At 55.5% G+C, this 7,456-nt stretch overlaps 2 non-coding genes across 2 annotated transcripts; both read right to left on the bottom strand.

Moving 5' to 3' along the window:
• Nucleotides 1-230: 230 nt before the first annotated feature.
• Nucleotides 231-392, bottom strand: LOC138361380 (5.8S ribosomal RNA). The gene has a single exon (XR_011226940.1). It is a non-coding gene; the product is annotated as a 5.8S ribosomal RNA (ribosomal RNA).
• Nucleotides 393-1,040: 648 nt separating this feature from the next.
• On the bottom strand, nucleotides 1,041-2,913 carry LOC138361383 (small subunit ribosomal RNA). Its single transcript, XR_011226942.1, has one exon. It is a non-coding gene; the product is annotated as a small subunit ribosomal RNA (ribosomal RNA).
• Between the last annotated feature and the right edge of the window lie 4,543 nt (nucleotides 2,914-7,456).

The raw sequence follows: 7,456 nt of genomic DNA, 5'->3' as shown, positions 1-7,456 counted from the left end.
GCCTCTGTTGCAGAAATAGGACGAAAAGCGTCTTTCTTTCACAGCATGATGAGGTGTGCTAGGGGCTCGTTTGTCAAATATTAGGGGGACTCCCGGTTTGCCTCCTGCCTTCTCATTCGGGGGGGCAGTGGCGGGCGTCGTTCCCCAGAGCAGGCCAAAGCGCATCGTTGAGCCTGCCAAAGAGCAGAATATGGAGGCCGCAACAGCTACTCGCCCGATGGATGTTATTCCGACCCTCGCGCAGGAGTGGCGACAGTACACATATCAGGACTGCCGCCGCAATGTGCGTTCGACTTGTCGATGTATCTGGTATTCTTGCGATTCACATACCGACACGCAGTTAGCTGCGGTCTTCATCGACCCACGAGCCAAGTGATCCACCGTTAAGAGTTGTATATGTTTTTATTAAGGCCTGTCGGCCGTCTATCACTCCATCATAGGAGGACGTAATGTATGGGGGGTTTGATAGGGCTGGTAAGAGCCCGACTTTGGTTAGAAGACACATAAAATGCTTTTTTTTCTCTCTCCCCTTTTTCCTCCTCTGCCGCACACGTACATTTACGTTTACAGTAGAGTGAAGGCGGGGAGGGAGGGGCCCACTGGGAAGCGTGTCAAGGAAAACCAGCACTAGACGCCGCCAGAGTAGCAGGCGCCGGCCCTGTCAACGAGAGGAGCAGTAGCGTCTTCGCCTGCTGCTTTCTCTCTATGGTGTGGGTGCCGGAAGCCACTGAGCGACCGGGGACAAGGAAGAAAGATGTCGGTGACGGGTTGTCGCGAGCCCCAACAGATGACTCTAAAGCAGTATACGGCGCTAGGACTGTGACCTGCGCCGGTCGGACTGACTGACATGTCATGTCAGTCCGACATCACAGACCTGTTATTGTCTCACAGTGGGTGTTGATCTCCCCGCCGTTTATCCGCTTTCTCCTTTCCCACGGCAATTGGGTGCGGCTCCCAAGGCTACCCTTGCCTTCTTCGCATTGAAGAATACTCGAACGACGACGACGAGCCGATGGTTGCAGCTCTCGCGTCACAAACTGTAATGATCCTTCCGCAGGTTCACCTACGGAAACCTTGTTACGACTTTTACTTCCTCTAAATGATCAAGTTTGGACATCTTTCCGTCAGCTCGAGGCGAGAACCCCTTGCGCCGAGACGCGAGGGGTAGAACATCCAAGAGCGCCAGTCCGAAGGCCTCACTAAATCATTCAATCGGTAGTAGCGACGGGGCGGTGTGTACAAAGGGCAGGGACGTAATCAGCGCAAGCTGATGACTTGCACTTACTGGGAATTCCTCGTTCATGGGAAACAATTGCAAGCCCCAATCCCTATCATGAAGGGGATTGAACGGGTTACCCGCTCCTCTCGGAGGGGGAGAACACGTTGATCTCTTCAGTGTAGCGCGCGTGCGGCCCAGAACATCTAAGGGCATCACAGACCTGTTATTGCTCAATCTCGTGCGGCTAGAATTGCCGCTAATCCCTCTAAGAAGAAGTTGCGAACTGGACACCAATTGCTGGAGATCCGTCGACTAGTTAATAGGCCAGAGTCTCGTTCGTTATCGGAATTAACCAGACAAATCGCTCCACCAACTAAGAACGGCCATGCACCACCACCCACCGAATCGAGAAAGAGCTCTCAATCTGTCAATCCTTCCGGTGTCTGGGCCTGGTGAGGTTCCCCGTGTTGAGTCAAATTAAGCCGCAGGCTCCACTCCTGGTGGTGCCCTTCCGTCAATTCCTTTAAGTTTCAGCTTTGCAACCATACTTCCCCCGGAACCCAAAGACTTTGGTTTCCCGGAAGCTGCCCGCCGGGTCATGGGAATAACGCCGGCGGATCGCTAGTTGGCATCGTTTATGGTTAGAACTAGGGCGGTATCTGATCGCCTTCGAACCTCTAACTTTCGTTCTTGATTAATGAAAACATCCTTGGCAAATGCTTTCGCAGTAGTTCGTCTTGCGACGGTCCAAGAATTTCACCTCTAGCGTCGCAGTACGAATGCCCCCGCCTGTTCCTATTAGTCATTACCTCAGGTTCCGAAAACCAACAAAATAGAACCGAGGTCCTATTCCATTATTCCATGCATAGACATTCAGGCCATTAAAGTAGCCTGCTCTGAGCACTCTAATTTTTTCAAAGTAAACGTGCCGGCCACTCGGGACACTCGATGAAGAGCACCCCGTGCGAGCCGGCGGGGCTAGTTAGCTGTTCGGAGCGTGACAGTAAGCACCAGGCGGTGTACCGTCAGTCCGGAACTGAGATCCAACTACGAGCTTTTTAACCGCAACAACTTTAATATACGCTATTGGAGCTGGAATTACCGCGGCTGCTGGCACCAGACTTGCCCTCCAATAGATCCTCGTTAAAGGATTTAAAGTGTACTCATTCCGATTGCGAGGCCTCGGATGAGTCTCGCATCGTTATTTTTCGTCACTACCTCCCCGTGCCGGGAGTGGGTAATTTGCGTGCCTGCTGCCTTCCTTAGATGTGGTAGCCGTTTCTCAGGCTCCCTCTCCGGAATCGAACCCTGATTCCCCGTTACCCGTTATAGCCATTGTAGGCGCATAACCTACAATCGAAAGCTGATAAGGCAGACACTTGAAGGATGCGGCGCCGGTGCGGAGACCGTGCGCTCAGCAAAAAGTTATTCAGATTCACCACGGGTGGGTTAACGGACCGAGGCCCGACCAGTTTTGAACTAATAAAAGCGCTCTTCCCTTGCGGTCAGAGACGTGATGCATGTATTAGCTCTAGAATTACCACAGTTATCCAAGTAAGTGGGTTTACAGATCCAATGAAACATAGCTGATTTAATGAGCCATTCGCGGTTTCGCCTTAACTCGGCTTGTACTTACACATGCATGGCTTAATCTTTGAGACAAGCATATGACTACTGGCAGGATCAACCAGGTAGCTCAACAGTACTACTGATATATAGTACACAAGACACACACACACACACACACTCGCTCCCCTCGGTTTTGCGTTTTAATCCTGCTTTGCAAGTTAAATCTCACTATGGACTCTCTAGCAGCCCGACAGTATGGCGTTATGTCGATACGTTAGACGAACAGAGGCGGAGGAGAGCAGTTACTCCGCGTGGACGAACGATCATAACTACCCCGCCGAGATTACTCCTGCTCGTCATTGTCGTCATTCAACACGGCAAGCTGGAAAAACAGGAGGAGGAGCAGTAGTAAGTGAGTAGGTGGTGGTGGTCTTTTTCGTTTTGGTAGGGACGCGAGTCTTATTTTCCTCGGCGTCACCCCTTTTATATGAAAGGAACCGTCGGAAATGCATCCGAGGTGCCGTGTGGTTTGTCGCCTCCTCGTTGGTGGAGAGAGGCGACGCCACAGTGTTTTTGTTCAGCCTTCCCATGACATGGAAGAAGGTTGGTGCTCTGTTCCCATGCACACAGACCGATCGATAGCTGACTCGATGTGCAGTCGTAGGCTGGAGAAGTGATCGCACGGAGATCGGAAGGAATCGTCGTGACACAATACAGAGGCGCTGCTTTGAAGGCCTCTCGAGCCTCACGACGTGCGCGATTACGGGCGCTCTCGCCTAATGCTACGTATGTCTAGCAGAATGCAAGTTCGCCTCGCGCACCGGACCCGAGATGCCGCAGCGTGTGCAGTGACAGTTCTCAGTTTGCATCGAGCATCGGGATCATGCTCTTGCGGGAAGGAGGATGATGGGGGGTTGTGTGGAGAGAGAGCTGCTGCCGAAACAAACTACTCACTCCAGGGAGGAATTGAAGGCAATTCTCGAGCCACACGACATGCGCGAGTTTCGCCGACCGTCTTCGCCCACTGTTACGTATGTCTAACACATGAACAAGATCGGTCGCACGCGCACACCGGACCCCGAGGTGCCTGGGCTCTGGAACCACACGACATGTGCGAGGAGGGCCGCCTTCGCCTGCAAGTTACGTATGTCTAACAAGACGCAATGGTCGGTCGCTCACACACCGGACTCCAAATACCTCAGCCTATGTGGCATTTGCCCCGCGACAGACAGGCAGGTTCCCCATTGGCGCCGGTGAACGAGAAGCAGTTCGCAACCGCACCGGAACCCAGAACCTGTGATCCAATCCCGCGACAGGCAAAACACCGTCTGGTTCCCCCAATTACTCCGGTATACGTCTGCGGCAAACAGTTCGCTACCGCACCGGAACCGAGAACCAGCACCCTAACAGTGGGGGAAGAGCAAGGAGCCCACGCACCAAAACAATGGAATACATTTGCTCCTTCTCTCTGGCGACAACGAGACACAATGTCGCCAAGACGCCGGTAGTAGGTTCAGCCAGCCACCGAGTCTCCCCCTTTATATAGCTATATCTAACGTCCATGGAAGGCCATCTCGGACCACACGACATGCGCGAGTTTCGCCGACCGTCTTCGCCCACTGTTACGTATGTCTAACACATGAACAAGATCGGTCGCACGCGCACACCGGACCCGAGATGCCTGGCTCTGGAACCACACGACATGTGCAAGGAGGGCCGCCTTCGCCTAATGTTACGTATGTCTAACAGAACGCAATGGTCGGTCACTCACACACCGGACTCCAAATACCTCAGCCTATGTGGCATTTGCCCCGCGACAGACAGGCAGGTTCCCCATTGGCGCCGGTGAACGAGAAGCAGTTCGCAACCGCACCGGAACCCAGAACCTGTGATCCAATCCCGCGACAGGCAAAACACCGTCTGGTTCCCCAATTACTCCGGTATACGTCTGCGGCAAACAGTTCGCTACCGCACCGGAACCGAGAACCAGCGCCCTAACAGTGGGGGAAGAGAAAGGAGCCCACGTACCAAAACAATGGAATACATTTGCTCCTTCTCTCTGGCGACAACGAGACACAATGTCGCCAAGACGCCGGTAGTTGTCAGCCAGCCACCGAGTCTCCCCCTTTATATAGCTATATCTAATGTGCATGGAAGGCCATCTCGGACCACACGACATGCGCGAGTTTCGCCGACCGTCTTCGCCCACTGTTACGTATGTCTAACACATGAACAAGATCGGTCGCACGCGCACACCGGACCCGAGATGCCTGGCTCTGGAACCACACGACATGTGCAAGGAGGGCCGCCTTCGCCTAATGTTACGTATGTCTAACAGAACGCAATGGTCGGTCACTCACACACCGGACTCCAAATACCTCGGCATATGTACCCCGCGACAGGTAAAAGGCTGGTTCCCCATTTACTCCGGTAAACGTCTGCGGCAAACAGTTCGCTACCGCACCGGAACCGAGAACCAGCACCGTGGAATGGGGGAAGGGAAAGTAGCCAACGCACCAAAACAATGGAAAACATTTGCTCCTTCCCTCTGGCAACAACGAGACTTAGAATGTCGCCAAGACGCAGGTAGTTGTCAGTAGTCTCCCTCGCATGGTCCCCTAAGACAGCAGGTTACCCACGAGAAAGGTGCCACAGACACCAGGTCTCCCCTATATATATCGAATGGGTCAAGGTGATGTCGTCACTTCGTGCAAATTGAGCTCAAATGGTCGCCCAGCTCTCGCTGTGCTGTGGTCTAAGCACGAAAACCCCTGATGTACCATGTCCCAGTTCTGGAAAAAGGTACACTCCGGCGCTCGATTTCGGCCAGAATGCCGAACTTGCCTCCCAATTCCTTTCAGGTCTGAGAGCCTTGAAGGACAATAGGGTTACCGGACCAGGCACTTGCAAGGGAGTCAGGGTTACGTTTCGCCGTTTCGGTACCCTCCATCCGATTTGGACGAGATTGAAAACGGAAGCACTTGGGCCGAAGGCCGACGCGGGACTCTAGTCGCCGGGCCCGGCTCTAGCCCCTGGACCCGGGTTAAGTGGTGCCGTTTCCGTACCCCTCGTCCGATTTGGACGAGATTGAAAACAGAAGCACTTGGGTCGGAGGCCGACGCGGGACTCTAGTCCCCGGGCCCGGATCTAGCTACTGGACCCGGCTGGCAAAACGTAACTTCGGCGCCCTCCGTCTGATTTCCGCGAGACTGAAAATGCAAACGCCCAACCGGAGGCACACCGCTGGGCTTTAGTCCCTGGGTCCGGCTCTAGCTCTGGGGCCCGGCTAGCCGCTGTTAACTTCGGCGCCCGCCGTCTGATTTCGACGAGACTGAAAACGCCAGCTCTGCCGGCAAAGACGGCTACTCAACAATAGCCGATGGGCTCGGCTCTAGCTCCGGGACCCGGCTCGCCGCTGGTATCTTCGGCGCCTGCCGTCCGATTTCCGCGGGGCCGACCACGCCAGCACCCGCATCCAAAGTAGGTTACCCGGCAGTAGCCGACAAATCCGGCTCTAGCTCCTGGACCCGGCTGGCCACTGGTAAATTCGGCACCCGCCGTCCGATTTCCGCGGGACTGAACACACCTTCTTCCTGCATTGGAGGAAGGTACTCGGCAATAGCCGTTGGGCCCGGCTCTAGCCTACTGGACCCTGGTCTCCGGTGGTAACTTCTTCGGCGCCACCGGCCCAATTCAACCAGACCCGAGCTGACGACTGGGAGAAAGGCACACTCGCTCAGGTAACTTTGTTCGAGAACATATCCCGGCTCCCGACGACACCGGCAACGCTCGCATGCTACACGAGAAACACTGCTGGCGCGACCGCCACACACCGGGCAGGAGCAGGCCGTCACGCCAGGCCAGGCATTCTCTGTGCCGGAGCATTGCCGGAGACTGGACGAGGTCCAGCGGGTAAACGGCGGGAGTAAGCCTCTCGCCTAACAGTCCAGGTTTGCACCTCCCTCCCCCCATCTCCGGTTTCCTCCCTGCCCTCAGCCGCCTGACAGGACTCTCTCGACGCCACACCGAGCCACAGTGGGTCGTCTCGCCATTCTCTCTTGGTGCCACACCATGGACGGATCCTAGCCCGCCTTTGGAGTTCGAATCTCCGTTTTCGGCGACCCACCTTAACACCCCCCCTCCCCTCACCCATCCAGAGCCCAACCCCACCCCCTACCCCCCCAAAGTCCTCGTCTCTGCTTTTCCTTCCTGCCCTCAGCCACCTGAAAGATCTACTCGACGGTTTCACCGAGCCACAGTGAGGTCGTCTCTCAATTTCCTCCCTGTCCCCAGCCGCCTCACAGCACTCTCTCGACGACGCACCCAGCCCTCAGTGGGGTCGTCTCTCCGTTTCCTCCCTGCCCTCAGCCGCCTCACAGCACTCTCTCGACGCCGCACCGAGCCCTCAGTGGGTCGTCTCTCCGTTTCCTCCCTGTGCTCATCCGCCTCACAGGACTCTCTCGACGCCTCACCCTGCCACAGTGGGTCGTCTCTCCGTTCTGTCTCTGTGTCGGATCAGGGACGGATCCTAGCCCGCCATTTGAGGTCGAATCTCCGTTTTCGGCGACCCACCTTAACACCCCCCCTCCCCTCACCCATCCAGAGCCCAACCCCACCCCCTACCCCCCCAAGTCCTCGTCTCTGCTTTTCCTTCCTGCCCTCAGCCAC

This window comes from Procambarus clarkii, unplaced genomic scaffold, assembly GCF_040958095.1.
Source record: "Procambarus clarkii isolate CNS0578487 unplaced genomic scaffold, FALCON_Pclarkii_2.0 HiC_scaffold_338, whole genome shotgun sequence".
Lineage (NCBI taxonomy): Eukaryota > Metazoa > Arthropoda > Malacostraca > Decapoda > Cambaridae > Procambarus > Procambarus clarkii.
This window is presented reverse-complemented; position numbering and strand designations above follow the sequence as displayed.